Source organism: Pleurodeles waltl, unplaced genomic scaffold (assembly GCF_031143425.1).
Source record: "Pleurodeles waltl isolate 20211129_DDA unplaced genomic scaffold, aPleWal1.hap1.20221129 scaffold_302, whole genome shotgun sequence".
Taxonomy (NCBI): domain Eukaryota; kingdom Metazoa; phylum Chordata; class Amphibia; order Caudata; family Salamandridae; genus Pleurodeles; species Pleurodeles waltl.
This window is the reverse complement of record NW_027150008.1, coordinates 41003-58068: the sequence shown is the minus strand read 5'-3', so window position 1 is coordinate 58068 and position 17066 is coordinate 41003. Positions and strand designations below refer to the sequence as shown.

General features: G+C 50.8%; 9 non-coding genes across 9 annotated transcripts; all 9 read right to left on the bottom strand.

The window, feature by feature from the left end:
• Nucleotides 1-633: 633 nt before the first annotated feature.
• On the bottom strand, nucleotides 634-749 carry LOC138275728 (U5 spliceosomal RNA). The gene has a single exon (XR_011200500.1). It is a non-coding gene; the product is annotated as a U5 spliceosomal RNA (small nuclear RNA).
• A 1295-nt stretch (nucleotides 750-2044) lies between these two features.
• Nucleotides 2045-2160, bottom strand: LOC138275727 (U5 spliceosomal RNA). Its single transcript, XR_011200499.1, has one exon. It is a non-coding gene; the product is annotated as a U5 spliceosomal RNA (small nuclear RNA).
• Nucleotides 2161-3455: 1295 nt separating this feature from the next.
• LOC138275692 (U5 spliceosomal RNA) lies at nucleotides 3456-3571 on the bottom strand. The gene has a single exon (XR_011200465.1). It is a non-coding gene; the product is annotated as a U5 spliceosomal RNA (small nuclear RNA).
• A 2220-nt stretch (nucleotides 3572-5791) lies between these two features.
• On the bottom strand, nucleotides 5792-5907 carry LOC138275726 (U5 spliceosomal RNA). The gene has a single exon (XR_011200498.1). It is a non-coding gene; the product is annotated as a U5 spliceosomal RNA (small nuclear RNA).
• A 1295-nt stretch (nucleotides 5908-7202) lies between these two features.
• Nucleotides 7203-7318, bottom strand: LOC138275690 (U5 spliceosomal RNA). Its single transcript, XR_011200463.1, has one exon. It is a non-coding gene; the product is annotated as a U5 spliceosomal RNA (small nuclear RNA).
• Nucleotides 7319-9551: 2233 nt separating this feature from the next.
• LOC138275689 (U5 spliceosomal RNA) lies at nucleotides 9552-9667 on the bottom strand. Its single transcript, XR_011200462.1, has one exon. It is a non-coding gene; the product is annotated as a U5 spliceosomal RNA (small nuclear RNA).
• A 2233-nt stretch (nucleotides 9668-11900) lies between these two features.
• LOC138275688 (U5 spliceosomal RNA) lies at nucleotides 11901-12016 on the bottom strand. The gene has a single exon (XR_011200461.1). It is a non-coding gene; the product is annotated as a U5 spliceosomal RNA (small nuclear RNA).
• A 2220-nt stretch (nucleotides 12017-14236) lies between these two features.
• Nucleotides 14237-14352, bottom strand: LOC138275724 (U5 spliceosomal RNA). The gene has a single exon (XR_011200496.1). It is a non-coding gene; the product is annotated as a U5 spliceosomal RNA (small nuclear RNA).
• A 1295-nt stretch (nucleotides 14353-15647) lies between these two features.
• On the bottom strand, nucleotides 15648-15763 carry LOC138275687 (U5 spliceosomal RNA). The gene has a single exon (XR_011200460.1). It is a non-coding gene; the product is annotated as a U5 spliceosomal RNA (small nuclear RNA).
• Nucleotides 15764-17066: the final 1303 nt, after the last annotated feature.

The window sequence follows — 17066 nt, the reverse complement described above, 5'->3', positions numbered from 1 at the left end:
CCTGCTTGTATCACTATCCCTTTCGGTTGGAGTCGCTCTCTGGGCCTTTTGTCTCCATGATAATTGACCCTTTCCAGCAATAACCATCCCATCCAAATGCAGTGGGCCACCACCATGCTCCAGAACAAGTCATGTGCTTTCAGGCACATCCTCTAGCTGAGCCTGAATCTAAAAGGATCTAGCTAGCTAGGCCAGAGTCACAAGCCAGACACCCCCTTTCAAAAGAATCTGAGAGGGAGCCAGCCCGGGACTAGCCATCTTTACACCTCCCAAGGCACCCAGAACTAGCCTCCTGTATACCTCCAAGGGCACCAATAACGGGCAAGCCCTATGAAAAGCACAGCCTGAGTGTTGGTGGCCACCTGTGAAAAGTAGGGTGACCCCTGGCCTGCTGGCAGCAGAGATGTTGGGAGCAGAGACAATCTAATGCCTGCTGTCGTGATGATTCAAGACAGCCAAGAAAAGCAGCCTCACGCTCCGCAGAAATTCTTTCCCATGAGCCACCTGGCCTATGCAAATGAGTAGACAGCAGGCCTCAGAACAAAACACCAACTTCCTCTGGCAAAGGAAACAGCAGACAGCCCACAGGTGTACCCCAACTGCTAGCACTTTTGTCTTCAACAAACGATAAACAGCCTCACCTGTGGCAAGGCCTCAAAAAATTGAATGAAACTCGTAAACGTTCCTCTCCACGGAAATCTTTAGTAAAAGGCGAAAGATTTATTCGTTTTGAAGAGAAACCCGAGTGTGTTACAAGCTGAGCCTAGCAGGGCATGTGGCGCCACAAACAGAGACCCTGCCATTGCAAGGGCGAGGGTCCGAGAGGTGGTTTTTCGCCCTACTTAACAGGGCAAGAACCACAGGGGAGAGCAAAACAGCCCAAACGTTCAAGGCCCCTGCTTCAAGTAGAGAAAGAAAAAATGGTGGACCGTTTTCAGGGTTCTGTCTGGGCATATGCAAATTTCGGTGGCACTCGCCTCAGCTGATTGGCCAGGGTGAGTCTGCTGGGCAGGGAAAAGGGAAAGCTGGAGGCAGGCTGTAAGTGAAGTGGGCGCGCAGGGAAACGTTTTCCTATAGATTGTGTGTATTGAATGCCACTGATGCCACAGTAAGGCTTTGCAGCGCTAATAGTATTCCCATTAGACACCACCCAGGTACGCAGCAGCAGGCAGGTGAAAATAAGGGAATACCGAGCAGAAGCTGAGGTATCAATGGTAAATGCTGGCTTTTTTTCTCCCTGCAATGCTTTCCTGACACGGTTATCTTCTGGTAGATTTTGCCAGACATTTGTGTGCAGTGTCAAAGCAATTAGACAGAATGTTGAACCCAGTTCTGCTGCAAAAGAGTGCTGCTTACCTTCCCATGGCCTCAGAGGCAGCACACTCTAAAGCAGCTCGGCCTGCTTGTATCACTATCCCTTTCGGTTGGAGTCGCTCTCTGGGCCTTTTGTCTCCATGATAATTGACCCTTTCCTGCAATAACCATCCCATCCAAATGCAGTGGGCCACCACCATGCTCCAGAACAAGTCATGTGCTTTCAGGCACATCCTCTAGCTGAGCCTGAATCTAAAAGGATCTAGCTAGCTAGGCCAGAGTCACAAGCCAGACACCCCCTTTCAAAAGAATCTGAGAGGGAGCCAGCCCGGGACTAGCCATCTTTACACCCCCCAAGGCACCCAGAACTAGCCTCCTGTATACCTCCAAGGGCACCAACAACGGGCACCAATAACGGGCAAGCCCTATGAAAAGCACAGCCTGAGTGTTGGTGGCCACCTGTGAAAAGTAGGGTGACCCCTGGCCTGCTGGCAGCAGAGATGTTGGGAGCAGAGACAATCTAATGCCTGCTGTCGTGATGATTCAAGACAGCCAAGAAAAGCAGCCTCACGCTCCGCAGAAATTCTTTCCCATGAGCCACCTGGCCTATGCAAATGAGTAGACAGCAGGCCTCAGAACAAAACACCAACTTCCTCTGGCAAAGGAAACAGCAGACAGCCCACAGGTGTACCCCAACTGCTAGCACTTTTGTCTTCAACAAACGATAAACAGCCTCACCTGTGGCAAGGCCTCAAAAAATTGAATGAAACTCGTAAACGTTCCTCTCCACGGAAATCTTTAGTAAAAGGCGAAAGATTTATTCGTTTTGAAGAGAAACCCGAGTGTGTTACAAGCTGAGCCTAGCAGGGCATGTGGCGCCACAAACAGAGACCCTGCCATTGCGAGGGCGAGGGTCCGAGAGGTGTTTTTTCGCCCTACTTAACAGGGCAAGAACCACAGGGGAGAGCAAAACAGCCCAAACGTTCAAGGCCCCTGCTTCAAGTAGAGAAAGAAAAAATGGTGGACCGTTTTCAGGGTTCTGTCTGGGCATATGCAAATTTCGGTGGCACTCGCCTCAGCTGATTGGCCAGGGTGAGTCTGCTGGGCAGGGAAAAGGGAAAGCTAGAGGCAGGCTGTAAGTGAAGTGGGCGCACAGGGAAACGTTTTCCTATAGATTGTGTGTATTGAATGCCACTGATGCCACAGTAAGGCTTTGCAGCGCTAATAGTATTCCCATTAGACACCACCCAGGTACGCAGCAGCAGGCAGGTGAAAATAAGGGAATACCGAGCAGAAGCTGAGGTATCAATGGTAAATGCTGGCTTTTTTTCTCCCTGCAATGCTTTCCTGACACGGTTATCTTCTGGTAGATTTTGCCAGACATTTGTGTGCAGTGTCAAAGCAATTAGACAGAATGTTGAACCCAGTTCTGCTGCAAAAGAGTGCTGCTTACCTTCCCATGGCCTCAGAGGCAGCACACTTTAAAGCAGCTCGGCCTGCTTGTATCACTATCCCTTTCGGTTGGAGTCGCTCTCTGGGCCTTTTGTCTCCATGATAATTGACCCTTTCCTGCAATAACCATCCCATCCAAATGCAGTGGGCCACCACCATGCTCCAGAACAAGTCATGTGCTTTCAGGCACATCCTCTAGCTGAGCCTGAATCTAAAAGGATCTAGCTAGCTAGGCCAGAGTCACAAGCCAGACACCCCCTTTCAAAAGAATCTGAGAGGGAGCCAGCCCGGGACTAGCCATCTTTACACCTCCCAAGGCACCCAGAACTAGCCTCCTGTATACCTCCAAGGGCACCAACAACGGGCACCAATAACGGGCAAGCCCTATGAAAAGCACAGCCTGAGTGTTGGTGGCCACCTGTGAAAAGTAGGGTGACCCCTGGCCTGCTGGCAGCAGAGATGTTGGGAGCAGAGACAATCTAATGCCTGCTGTCGTGATGATTCAAGATAGCCAAGAAAAGCAGCCTCACGCTCCGCAGAAATTCTTTCCCATGAGCCACCTGGCCTATGCAAATGAGTAGACAGCAGGCCTCAGAACAAAACACCAACTTCCTCTGGCAAAGGAAACAGCAGACAGCCCACAGGTGTACCCCAACTGCTAGCACTTTTGTCTTCAACAAACGATAAACAGCCTCACCTATGGCAAGGCCTCAAAAAATTGAATGAAACTCGTAAACGTTCCTCTCCACGGAAATCTTTAGTAAAAGGCGAAAGATTTATTCGTTTTGAAGAGAAACCCGAGTGTGTTACAAGCTGAGCCTAGCAGGGCATGTGGCGCCACAAACAGAGACCCTGCCATTGCGAGGGCGAGGGTCCGAGAGGTGGTTTTTCGCCCTACTTAACAGGGCAAGAACCACAGGGGAGAGCAAAACAGCCCAAACGTTCAAGGCCCCTGCTTCAAGTAGAGAAAGAAAAAATGGTGGACCGTTTTCAGGGTTCTGTCTGGGCATATGCAAATTTCGGTGGCACTCGCCTCAGCTGATTGGCCAGGGTGAGTCTGCTGGGCAGGGAAAAGGGAAAGCTGGAGGCAGGCTGTAAGTGAAGTGGGCGCGCAGGGAAACGTTTTCCTATAGATTGTGGGCCATATTTATACTCCGTTTGCGCCTAAATTGCGTCGTTTTTTTTGACGCAATTTCGACGCAAAACTAACGCCAACTAACGCCATATTTATACTATGGCGTTAGAGGCGAATAGCGCCAAAGTTCCCGGAATGTGCGTCATTTTTTAGCGTGAACCCCTTCCTTGCGTTAATGATATGCAAGGGAGGCGTTCCCGTCTAAAAAATGACTCCCAGGACTTTACGTGGTATTTATACTCCCGGGCAAAAGAGACGCCCGGGAGTTGGCGTGGCTAAAAACGGCGCATTTGCGCCACTTTTTAACGCCTGCTCAGAGCAGGCGTTAAGGGGCCTGTGGGCTCAAAATGAACCCACAGGTGCCCTCCCATGCCCCCAGGGACCCCCCCTGCCACCCTTGCCCACCCCAGGAGGACCCCCAAGGATGGAGGGACCCACCCCAGGGACATTCAGGTAAGTTCAGGTAAGTATAATTTTTTTTTTTTTATATATTTTTTTGGTGGCATAGGGGGGCCTTATTTGTGCCCCCCTACATGCCACTATGCCCAATGACCATGCCCAGGGGACAGAAGTCCCCTGGGCATGGCCATTGGGCAAGGGGGCATGACTCCTATCTTTACAATGATAGGAGTCATGTTGATGGGGGATGGGCGTCGTTAAAAAATGGCGCAAGTCGGGTTAAGACGATTTTTTCGACGTAACCTGACTTGCCCCATTTTAAGACGCCCATGCGCCATTTTCCCCCTACGCCGGCGCTGTCTGGTCTACGTGGTTTTTTCCCACGCAAACCAGGCAGCGCCGGTCTGATTGCGCCGTCTAACGCCATTCCATAAATACGGCGCCCGCATGGCGCTTCAGAATGGCGTTAGACGGCGCAAAACTTTTTGACGCTAAACTGCGTTAGCGCAGTTTAGCGTCAAAAAGTATAAATATGGGCCCGTGTGTATTGAATGCCACTGATGCCACAGTAAGGCTTTGCAGCGCTAATAGTATTCCCATTAGACACCACCCAGGTACGCAGCAGCAGGCAGGTGAAAATAAGGGAATACCGAGCAGAAGCTGAGGTATCAATGGTAAATGCTGGCTTTTTTTCTCCCTGCAATGCTTTCCTGACACGGTTCTCTTCTGGTAGATTTTGCCAGACATTTGTGTGCAGTGTCAAAGCAATTAGACAGAATGTTGAACCCAGTTCTGCTGCAAAAGAGTGCTGTTTACCTTCCCATGGCCTCAGAGGCAGCACACTTTAAAGCAGCTCGGCCTGCTTGTATCACTATCCCTTTCGGTTGGAGTCGCTCTCTGGGCCTTTTGTCTCCATGATAATTGACCCTTTCCTGCAATAACCATCCCATCCAAATGCAGTGGGCCACCACCATGCTCCAGAACAAGTCATGTGCTTTCAGGCACATCCTCTAGCTGAGCCTGAATCTAAAAGGATCTAGCTAGCTAGGCCAGAGTCACAAGCCAGACACCCCCTTTCAAAAGAATCTGAGAGGGAGCCAGCCCGGGACTAGCCATCTTTACACCTCCCAAGGCACCCAGAACTAGCCTCCTGTATACCTCCAAGGGCACCAATAACGGGCAAGCCCTATGAAAAGCACAGCCTGAGTGTTGGTGGCCACCTGTGAAAAGTAGGGTGACCCCTGGCCTGCTGGCAGCAGAGATGTTGGGAGCAGAGACAATCTAATGCCTGCTGTCGTGATGATTCAAGACAGCCAAGAAAAGCAGCCTCACGCTCCGCAGAAATTCTTTCCCATGAGCCACCTGGCCTATGCAAATGAGTAGACAGCAGGCCTCAGAACAAAACACCAACTTCCTCTGGCAAAGGAAACAGCAGACAGCCCACAGGTGTACCCCAACTGCTAGCACTTTTGTCTTCAACAAACGATAAACAGCCTCACCTGTGGCAAGGCCTCAAAAAATTGAATGAAACTCGTAAACGTTCCTCTCCACGGAAATCTTTAGTAAAAGGCGAAAGATTTATTCGTTTTGAAGAGAAACCCGAGTGTGTTACAAGCTGAGCCTAGCAGGGCATGTGGCGCCACAAACAGAGACCCTGCCATTGCAAGGGCGAGGGTCCGAGAGGTGGTTTTTCGCCCTACTTAACAGGGCAAGAACCACAGGGGAGAGCAAAACAGCCCAAACGTTCAAGGCCCCTGCTTCAAGTAGAGAAAGAAAAAATGGTGGACCGTTTTCAGGGTTCTGTCTGGGCATATGCAAATTTCGGTGGCACTCGCCTCAGCTGATTGGCCAGGGTGAGTCTGCTGGGCAGGGAAAAGGGAAAGCTGGAGGCAGGCTGTAAGTGAAGTGGGCGCGCAGGGAAACGTTTTCCTATAGATTGTGTGTATTGAATGCCACTGATGCCACAGTAAGGCTTTGCAGCGCTAATAGTATTCCCATTAGACACCACCCAGGTACGCAGCAGCAGGCAGGTGAAAATAAGGGAATACCGAGCAGAAGCTGAGGTATCAATGGTAAATGCTGGCTTTTTTTCTCCCTGCAATGCTTTCCTGACACGGTTATCTTCTGGTAGATTTTGCCAGACATTTGTGTGCAGTGTCAAAGCAATTAGACAGAATGTTGAACCCAGTTCTGCTGCAAAAGAGTGCTGCTTACCTTCCCATGGCCTCAGAGGCAGCACACTCTAAAGCAGCTCGGCCTGCTTGTATCACTATCCCTTTCGGTTGGAGTCGCTCTCTGGGCCTTTTGTCTCCATGATAATTGACCCTTTCCTGCAATAACCATCCCATCCAAATGCAGTGGGCCACCACCATGCTCCAGAACAAGTCATGTGCTTTCAGGCACATCCTCTAGCTGAGCCTGAATCTAAAAGGATCTAGCTAGCTAGGCCAGAGTCACAAGCCAGACACCCCCTTTCAAAAGAATCTGAGAGGGAGCCAGCCCGGGACTAGCCATCTTTACACCCCCCAAGGCACCCAGAACTAGCCTCCTGTATACCTCCAAGGGCACCAACAACGGGCACCAATAACGGGCAAGCCCTATGAAAAGCACAGCCTGAGTGTTGGTGGCCACCTGTGAAAAGTAGGGTGACCCCTGGCCTGCTGGCAGCAGAGATGTTGGGAGCAGAGACAATCTAATGCCTGCTGTCGTGATGATTCAAGATAGCCAAGAAAAGCAGCCTCACGCTCCGCAGAAATTCTTTCCCATGAGCCACCTGGCCTATGCAAATGAGTAGACAGCAGGCCTCAGAACAAAACACCAACTTCCTCTGGCAAAGGAAACAGCAGACAGCCCACAGGTGTACCCCAACTGCTAGCACTTTTGTCTTCAACAAACGATAAACAGCCTCACCTATGGCAAGGCCTCAAAAAATTGAATGAAACTCGTAAACGTTCCTCTCCACGGAAATCTTTAGTAAAAGGCGAAAGATTTATTCGTTTTGAAGAGAAACCCGAGTGTGTTACAAGCTGAGCCTAGCAGGGCATGTGGCGCCACAAACAGAGACCCTGCCATTGCGAGGGCGAGGGTCCGAGAGGTGGTTTTTCGCCCTACTTAACAGGGCAAGAACCACAGGGGAGAGCAAAACAGCCCAAACGTTCAAGGCCCCTGCTTCAAGTAGAGAAAGAAAAAATGGTGGACCGTTTTCAGGGTTCTGTCTGGGCATATGCAAATTTCGGTGGCACTCGCCTCAGCTGATTGGCCAGGGTGAGTCTGCTGGGCAGGGAAAAGGGAAAGCTGGAGGCAGGCTGTAAGTGAAGTGGGCGCGCAGGGAAACGTTTTCCTATAGATTGTGGGCCATATTTATACTCCGTTTGCGCCTAAATTGCGTAGTTTTTTTTGACGCAATTTCGACGCAAAACTAACGCCAACTAACGCCATATTTATACTATGGCGTTAGAGGCGAATAGCGCCAAAGTTCCCGGAATGTGCGTCATTTTTTAGCGTGAACCCCTTCCTTGCGTTAATGATATGCAAGGGAGGCGTTCCCGTCTAAAAAATGACTCCCAGGACTTTACGTGGTATTTATACTCCCGGGCAAAAGAGACGCCCAGGAGTTGGCGTGGCTAAAAACGGCGCATTTGCGCCACTTTTTAACGCCTGCTCAGAGCAGGCGTTAAGGGGCCTGTGGGCTCAAAATGAACCCACAGGTGCCCTCCCATGCCCCCAGGGACCCCCCCTGCCACCCTTGCCCACCCCAGGAGGACCCCCAAGGATGGAGGGACCCACCCCAGGGACATTCAGGTAAGTTCAGGTAAGTATAATTTTTTTTTTTTTATATATTTTTTTGGTGGCATAGGGGGGCCTTATTTGTGCCCCCCTACATGCCACTATGCCCAATGACCATGCCCAGGGGACAGAAGTCCCCTGGGCATGGCCATTGGGCAAGGGGGCATGACTCCTATCTTTACAATGATAGGAGTCATGTTGATGGGGGATGGGCGTCGTTAAAAAATGGCGCAAGTCGGGTTAAGACGATTTTTTCGACGTAACCTGACTTGCCCCATTTTAAGACGCCCATGCGCCATTTTCCCCCTACGCCGGCGCTGTCTGGTCTACGTGGTTTTTTCCCACGCAAACCAGGCAGCGCCGGTCTGATTGCGCCGTCTAACGCCATTCCATAAATACGGCGCCCGCATGGCGCTTCAGAATGGCGTTAGACGGCGCAAAACTTTTTGACGCTAAACTGCGTTAGCGCAGTTTAGCGTCAAAAAGTATAAATATGGGCCCGTGTGTATTGAATGCCACTGATGCCACAGTAAGGCTTTGCAGCGCTAATAGTATTCCCATTAGACACCACCCAGGTACGCAGCAGCAGGCAGGTGAAAATAAGGGAATACCGAGCAGAAGCTGAGGTATCAATGGTAAATGCTGGCTTTTTTTCTCCCTGCAATGCTTTCCTGACACGGTTCTCTTCTGGTAGATTTTGCCAGACATTTGTGTGCAGTGTCAAAGCAATTAGACAGAATGTTGAACCCAGTTCTGCTGCAAAAGAGTGCTGTTTACCTTCCCATGGCCTCAGAGGCAGCACACTTTAAAGCAGCTCGGCCTGCTTGTATCACTATCCCTTTCGGTTGGAGTCGCTCTCTGGGCCTTTTGTCTCCATGATAATTGACCCTTTCCTGCAATAACCATCCCATCCAAATGCAGTGGGCCACCACCATGCTCCAGAACAAGTCATGTGCTTTCAGGCACATCCTCTAGCTGAGCCTGAATCTAAAAGGATCTAGCTAGCTAGGCCAGAGTCACAAGCCAGACACCCCCTTTCAAAAGAATCTGAGAGGGAGCCAGCCCGGGACTAGCCATCTTTACACCTCCCAAGGCACCCAGAACTAGCCTCCTGTATACCTCCAAGGGCACCAACAACGGGCACCAATAACGGGCAAGCCCTATGAAAAGCACAGCCTGAGTGTTGGTGGCCACCTGTGAAAAGTAGGGTGACCCCTGGCCTGCTGGCAGCAGAGATGTTGGGAGCAGAGACAATCTAATGCCTGCTGTCGTGATGATTCAAGATAGCCAAGAAAAGCAGCCTCACGCTCCGCAGAAATTCTTTCCCATGAGCCACCTGGCCTATGCAAATGAGTAGACAGCAGGCCTCAGAACAAAACACCAACTTCCTCTGGCAAAGGAAACAGCAGACAGCCCACAGGTGTACCCCAACTGCTAGCACTTTTGTCTTCAACAAACGATAAACAGCCTCACCTATGGCAAGGCCTCAAAAAATTGAATGAAACTCGTAAACGTTCCTCTCCACGGAAATCTTTAGTAAAAGGCGAAAGATTTATTCGTTTTGAAGAGAAACCCGAGTGTGTTACAAGCTGAGCCTAGCAGGGCATGTGGCGCCACAAACAGAGACCCTGCCATTGCGAGGGCGAGGGTCCGAGAGGTGGTTTTTCGCCCTACTTAACAGGGCAAGAACCACAGGGGAGAGCAAAACAGCCCAAACGTTCAAGGCCCCTGCTTCAAGTAGAGAAAGAAAAAATGGTGGACCGTTTTCAGGGTTCTGTCTGGGCATATGCAAATTTCGGTGGCACTCGCCTCAGCTGATTGGCCAGGGTGAGTCTGCTGGGCAGGGAAAAGGGAAAGCTGGAGGCAGGCTGTAAGTGAAGTGGGCGCGCAGGGAAACGTTTTCCTATAGATTGTGGGCCATATTTATACTCCGTTTGCGCCTAAATTGCGTCGTTTTTTTTGACGCAATTTCGACGCAAAACTAACGCCAACTAACGCCATATTTATACTATGGCGTTAGAGGCGAATAGCGCCAAAGTTCCCGGAATGTGCGTCATTTTTTAGCGTGAACCCCTTCCTTGCGTTAATGATATGCAAGGGAGGCGTTCCCGTCTAAAAAATGACTCCCAGGACTTTACGTGGTATTTATACTCCCGGGCAAAAGAGACGCCCGGGAGTTGGCGTGGCTAAAAACGGCGCATTTGCGCCACTTTTTAACGCCTGCTCAGAGCAGGCGTTAAGGGGCCTGTGGGCTCAAAATGAACCCACAGGTGCCCTCCCATGCCCCCAGGGACCCCCCCTGCCACCCTTGCCCACCCCAGGAGGACCCCCAAGGATGGAGGGACCCACCCCAGGGACATTCAGGTAAGTTCAGGTAAGTATAATTTTTTTTTTTTTATATATTTTTTTGGTGGCATAGGGGGGCCTTATTTGTGCCCCCCTACATGCCACTATGCCCAATGACCATGCCCAGGGGACAGAAGTCCCCTGGGCATGGCCATTGGGCAAGGGGGCATGACTCCTATCTTTACAATGATAGGAGTCATGTTGATGGGGGATGGGCGTCGTTAAAAAATGGCGCAAGTCGGGTTAAGACGATTTTTTCGACGTAACCTGACTTGCCCCATTTTAAGACGCCCATGCGCCATTTTCCCCCTACGCCGGCGCTGTCTGGTCTACGTGGTTTTTTCCCACGCAAACCAGGCAGCGCCGGTCTGATTGCGCCGTCTAACGCCATTCCATAAATACGGCGCCCGCATGGCGCTTCAGAATGGCGTTAGACGGCGCAAAACTTTTTGACGCTAAACTGCGTTAGCGCAGTTTAGCGTCAAAAAGTATAAATATGGGCCCGTGTGTATTGAATGCCACTGATGCCACAGTAAGGCTTTGCAGCGCTAATAGTATTCCCATTAGACACCACCCAGGTACGCAGCAGCAGGCAGGTGAAAATAAGGGAATACCGAGCAGAAGCTGAGGTATCAATGGTAAATGCTGGCTTTTTTTCTCCCTGCAATGCTTTCCTGACACGGTTCTCTTCTGGTAGATTTTGCCAGACATTTGTGTGCAGTGTCAAAGCAATTAGACAGAATGTTGAACCCAGTTCTGCTGCAAAAGAGTGCTGTTTACCTTCCCATGGCCTCAGAGGCAGCACACTTTAAAGCAGCTCGGCCTGCTTGTATCACTATCCCTTTCGGTTGGAGTCGCTCTCTGGGCCTTTTGTCTCCATGATAATTGACCCTTTCCTGCAATAACCATCCCATCCAAATGCAGTGGGCCACCACCATGCTCCAGAACAAGTCATGTGCTTTCAGGCACATCCTCTAGCTGAGCCTGAATCTAAAAGGATCTAGCTAGCTAGGCCAGAGTCACAAGCCAGACACCCCCTTTCAAAAGAATCTGAGAGGGAGCCAGCCCGGGACTAGCCATCTTTACACCTCCCAAGGCACCCAGAACTAGCCTCCTGTATACCTCCAAGGGCACCAACAACGGGCACCAATAACGGGCAAGCCCTATGAAAAGCACAGCCTGAGTGTTGGTGGCCACCTGTGAAAAGTAGGGTGACCCCTGGCCTGCTGGCAGCAGAGATGTTGGGAGCAGAGACAATCTAATGCCTGCTGTCGTGATGATTCAAGATAGCCAAGAAAAGCAGCCTCACGCTCCGCAGAAATTCTTTCCCATGAGCCACCTGGCCTATGCAAATGAGTAGACAGCAGGCCTCAGAACAAAACACCAACTTCCTCTGGCAAAGGAAACAGCAGACAGCCCACAGGTGTACCCCAACTGCTAGCACTTTTGTCTTCAACAAACGATAAACAGCCTCACCTATGGCAAGGCCTCAAAAAATTGAATGAAACTCGTAAACGTTCCTCTCCACGGAAATCTTTAGTAAAAGGCGAAAGATTTATTCGTTTTGAAGAGAAACCCGAGTGTGTTACAAGCTGAGCCTAGCAGGGCATGTGGCGCCACAAACAGAGACCCTGCCATTGCGAGGGCGAGGGTCCGAGAGGTGGTTTTTCGCCCTACTTAACAGGGCAAGAACCACAGGGGAGAGCAAAACAGCCCAAACGTTCAAGGCCCCTGCTTCAAGTAGAGAAAGAAAAAATGGTGGACCGTTTTCAGGGTTCTGTCTGGGCATATGCAAATTTCGGTGGCACTCGCCTCAGCTGATTGGCCAGGGTGAGTCTGCTGGGCAGGGAAAAGGGAAAGCTGGAGGCAGGCTGTAAGTGAAGTGGGCGCGCAGGGAAACGTTTTCCTATAGATTGTGGGCCATATTTATACTCCGTTTGCGCCTAAATTGCGTCGTTTTTTTTGACGCAATTTCGACGCAAAACTAACGCCAACTAACGCCATATTTATACTATGGCGTTAGAGGCGAATAGCGCCAAAGTTCCCGGAATGTGCGTCATTTTTTAGCGTGAACCCCTTCCTTGCGTTAATGATATGCAAGGGAGGCGTTCCCGTCTAAAAAATGACTCCCAGGACTTTACGTGGTATTTATACTCCCGGGCAAAAGAGACGCCCGGGAGTTGGCGTGGCTAAAAACGGCGCATTTGCGCCACTTTTTAACGCCTGCTCAGAGCAGGCGTTAAGGGGCCTGTGGGCTCAAAATGAACCCACAGGTGCCCTCCCATGCCCCCAGGGACCCCCCCTGCCACCCTTGCCCACCCCAGGAGGACCCCCAAGGATGGAGGGACCCACCCCAGGGACATTCAGGTAAGTTCAGGTAAGTATAATTTTTTTTTTTTTATATATTTTTTTGGTGGCATAGGGGGGCCTTATTTGTGCCCCCCTACATGCCACTATGCCCAATGACCATGCCCAGGGGACAGAAGTCCCCTGGGCATGGCCATTGGGCAAGGGGGCATGACTCCTATCTTTACAATGATAGGAGTCATGTTGATGGGGGATGGGCGTCGTTAAAAAATGGCGCAAGTCGGGTTAAGACGATTTTTTCGACGTAACCTGACTTGCCCCATTTTAAGACGCCCATGCGCCATTTTCCCCCTACGCCGGCGCTGTCTGGTCTACGTGGTTTTTTCCCACGCAAACCAGGCAGCGCCGGTCTGATTGCGCCGTCTAACGCCATTCCATAAATACGGCGCCCGCATGGCGCTTCAGAATGGCGTTAGACGGCGCAAAACTTTTTGACGCTAAACTGCGTTAGCGCAGTTTAGCGTCAAAAAGTATAAATATGGGCCCGTGTGTATTGAATGCCACTGATGCCACAGTAAGGCTTTGCAGCGCTAATAGTATTCCCATTAGACACCACCCAGGTACGCAGCAGCAGGCAGGTGAAAATAAGGGAATACCGAGCAGAAGCTGAGGTATCAATGGTAAATGCTGGCTTTTTTTCTCCCTGCAATGCTTTCCTGACACGGTTCTCTTCTGGTAGATTTTGCCAGACATTTGTGTGCAGTGTCAAAGCAATTAGACAGAATGTTGAACCCAGTTCTGCTGCAAAAGAGTGCTGTTTACCTTCCCATGGCCTCAGAGGCAGCACACTTTAAAGCAGCTCGGCCTGCTTGTATCACTATCCCTTTCGGTTGGAGTCGCTCTCTGGGCCTTTTGTCTCCATGATAATTGACCCTTTCCTGCAATAACCATCCCATCCAAATGCAGTGGGCCACCACCATGCTCCAGAACAAGTCATGTGCTTTCAGGCACATCCTCTAGCTGAGCCTGAATCTAAAAGGATCTAGCTAGCTAGGCCAGAGTCACAAGCCAGACACCCCCTTTCAAAAGAATCTGAGAGGGAGCCAGCCCGGGACTAGCCATCTTTACACCTCCCAAGGCACCCAGAACTAGCCTCCTGTATACCTCCAAGGGCACCAATAACGGGCAAGCCCTATGAAAAGCACAGCCTGAGTGTTGGTGGCCACCTGTGAAAAGTAGGGTGACCCCTGGCCTGCTGGCAGCAGAGATGTTGGGAGCAGAGACAATCTAATGCCTGCTGTCGTGATGATTCAAGACAGCCAAGAAAAGCAGCCTCACGCTCCGCAGAAATTCTTTCCCATGAGCCACCTGGCCTATGCAAATGAGTAGACAGCAGGCCTCAGAACAAAACACCAACTTCCTCTGGCAAAGGAAACAGCAGACAGCCCACAGGTGTACCCCAACTGCTAGCACTTTTGTCTTCAACAAACGATAAACAGCCTCACCTGTGGCAAGGCCTCAAAAAATTGAATGAAACTCGTAAACGTTCCTCTCCACGGAAATCTTTAGTAAAAGGCGAAAGATTTATTCGTTTTGAAGAGAAACCCGAGTGTGTTACAAGCTGAGCCTAGCAGGGCATGTGGCGCCACAAACAGAGACCCTGCCATTGCAAGGGCGAGGGTCCGAGAGGTGGTTTTTCGCCCTACTTAACAGGGCAAGAACCACAGGGGAGAGCAAAACAGCCCAAACGTTCAAGGCCCCTGCTTCAAGTAGAGAAAGAAAAAATGGTGGACCGTTTTCAGGGTTCTGTCTGGGCATATGCAAATTTCGGTGGCACTCGCCTCAGCTGATTGGCCAGGGTGAGTCTGCTGGGCAGGGAAAAGGGAAAGCTGGAGGCAGGCTGTAAGTGAAGTGGGCGCGCAGGGAAACGTTTTCCTATAGATTGTGTGTATTGAATGCCACTGATGCCACAGTAAGGCTTTGCAGCGCTAATAGTATTCCCATTAGACACCACCCAGGTACGCAGCAGCAGGCAGGTGAAAATAAGGGAATACCGAGCAGAAGCTGAGGTATCAATGGTAAATGCTGGCTTTTTTTCTCCCTGCAATGCTTTCCTGACACGGTTATCTTCTGGTAGATTTTGCCAGACATTTGTGTGCAGTGTCAAAGCAATTAGACAGAATGTTGAACCCAGTTCTGCTGCAAAAGAGTGCTGCTTACCTTCCCATGGCCTCAGAGGCAGCACACTCTAAAGCAGCTCGGCCTGCTTGTATCACTATCCCTTTCGGTTGGAGTCGCTCTCTGGGCCTTTTGTCTCCATGATAATTGACCCTTTCCTGCAATAACCATCCCATCCAAATGCAGTGGGCCACCACCATGCTCCAGAACAAGTCATGTGCTTTCAGGCACATCCTCTAGCTGAGCCTGAATCTAAAAGGATCTAGCTAGCTAGGCCAGAGTCACAAGCCAGACACCCCCTTTCAAAAGAATCTGAGAGGGAGCCAGCCCGGGACTAGCCATCTTTACACCCCCCAAGGCACCCAGAACTAGCCTCCTGTATACCTCCAAGGGCACCAACAACGGGCACCAATAACGGGCAAGCCCTATGAAAAGCACAGCCTGAGTGTTGGTGGCCACCTGTGAAAAGTAGGGTGACCCCTGGCCTGCTGGCAGCAGAGATGTTGGGAGCAGAGACAATCTAATGCCTGCTGTCGTGATGATTCAAGATAGCCAAGAAAAGCAGCCTCACGCTCCGCAGAAATTCTTTCCCATGAGCCACCTGGCCTATGCAAATGAGTAGACAGCAGGCCTCAGAACAAAACACCAACTTCCTCTGGCAAAGGAAACAGCAGACAGCCCACAGGTGTACCCCAACTGCTAGCACTTTTGTCTTCAACAAACGATAAACAGCCTCACCTATGGCAAGGCCTCAAAAAATTGAATGAAACTCGTAAACGTTCCTCTCCACGGAAATCTTTAGTAAAAGGCGAAAGATTTATTCGTTTTGAAGAGAAACCCGAGTGTGTTACAAGCTGAGCCTAGCAGGGCATGTGGCGCCACAAACAGAGACCCTGCCATTGCGAGGGCGAGGGTCCGAGAGGTGGTTTTTCGCCCTACTTAACAGGGCAAGAACCACAGGGGAGAGCAAAACAGCCCAAACGTTCAAGGCCCCTGCTTCAAGTAGAGAAAGAAAAAATGGTGGACCGTTTTCAGGGTTCTGTCTGGGCATATGCAAATTTCGGTGGCACTCGCCTCAGCTGATTGGCCAGGGTGAGTCTGCTGGGCAGGGAAAAGGGAAAGCTGGAGGCAGGCTGTAAGTGAAGTGGGCGCGCAGGGAAACGTTTTCCTATAGATTGTGGGCCATATTTATACTCCGTTTGCGCCTAAATTGCGTAGTTTTTTTTGACGCAATTTCGACGCAAAACTAACGCCAACTAACGCCATATTTATACTATGGCGTTAGAGGCGAATAGCGCCAAAGTTCCCGGAATGTGCGTCATTTTTTAGCGTGAACCCCTTCCTTGCGTTAATGATATGCAAGGGAGGCGTTCCCGTCTAAAAAATGACTCCCAGGACTTTACGTGGTATTTATACTCCCGGGCAAAAGAGACGCCCAGGAGTTGGCGTGGCTAAAAACGGCGCATTTGCGCCACTTTTTAACGCCTGCTCAGAGCAGGCGTTAAGGGGCCTGTGGGCTCAAAATGAACCCACAGGTGCCCTCCCATGCCCCCAGGGACCCCCCCTGCCACCCTTGCCCACCCCAGGAGGACCCCCAAGGATGGAGGGACCCACCCCAGGGACATTCAGGTAAGTTCAGGTAAGTATAATTTTTTTTTTTTTATATATTTTTTTGGTGGCATAGGGGGGCCTTATTTGTGCCCCCCTACATGCCACTATGCCCAATGACCATGCCCAGGGGACAGAAGTCCCCTGGGCATGGCCATTGGGCAAGGGGGCATGACTCCTATCTTTACAATGATAGGAGTCATGTTGATGGGGGATGGGCGTCGTTAAAAAATGGCGCAAGTCGGGTTAAGACGATTTTTTCGACGTAACCTGACTTGCCCCATTTTAAGACGCCCATGCGCCATTTTCCCCCTACGCCGGCGCTGTCTGGTCTACGTGGTTTTTTCCCACGCAAACCAGGCAGCGCCGGTCTGATTGCGCCGTCTAACGCCATTCCATAAATACGGCGCCCGCATGGCGCTTCAGAATGGCGTTAGACGGCGCAAAACTTTTTGACGCTAAACTGCGTTAGCGCAGTTTAGCGTCAAAAAGTATAAATATGGGCCCGTGTGTATTGAATGCCACTGATGCCACAGTAAGG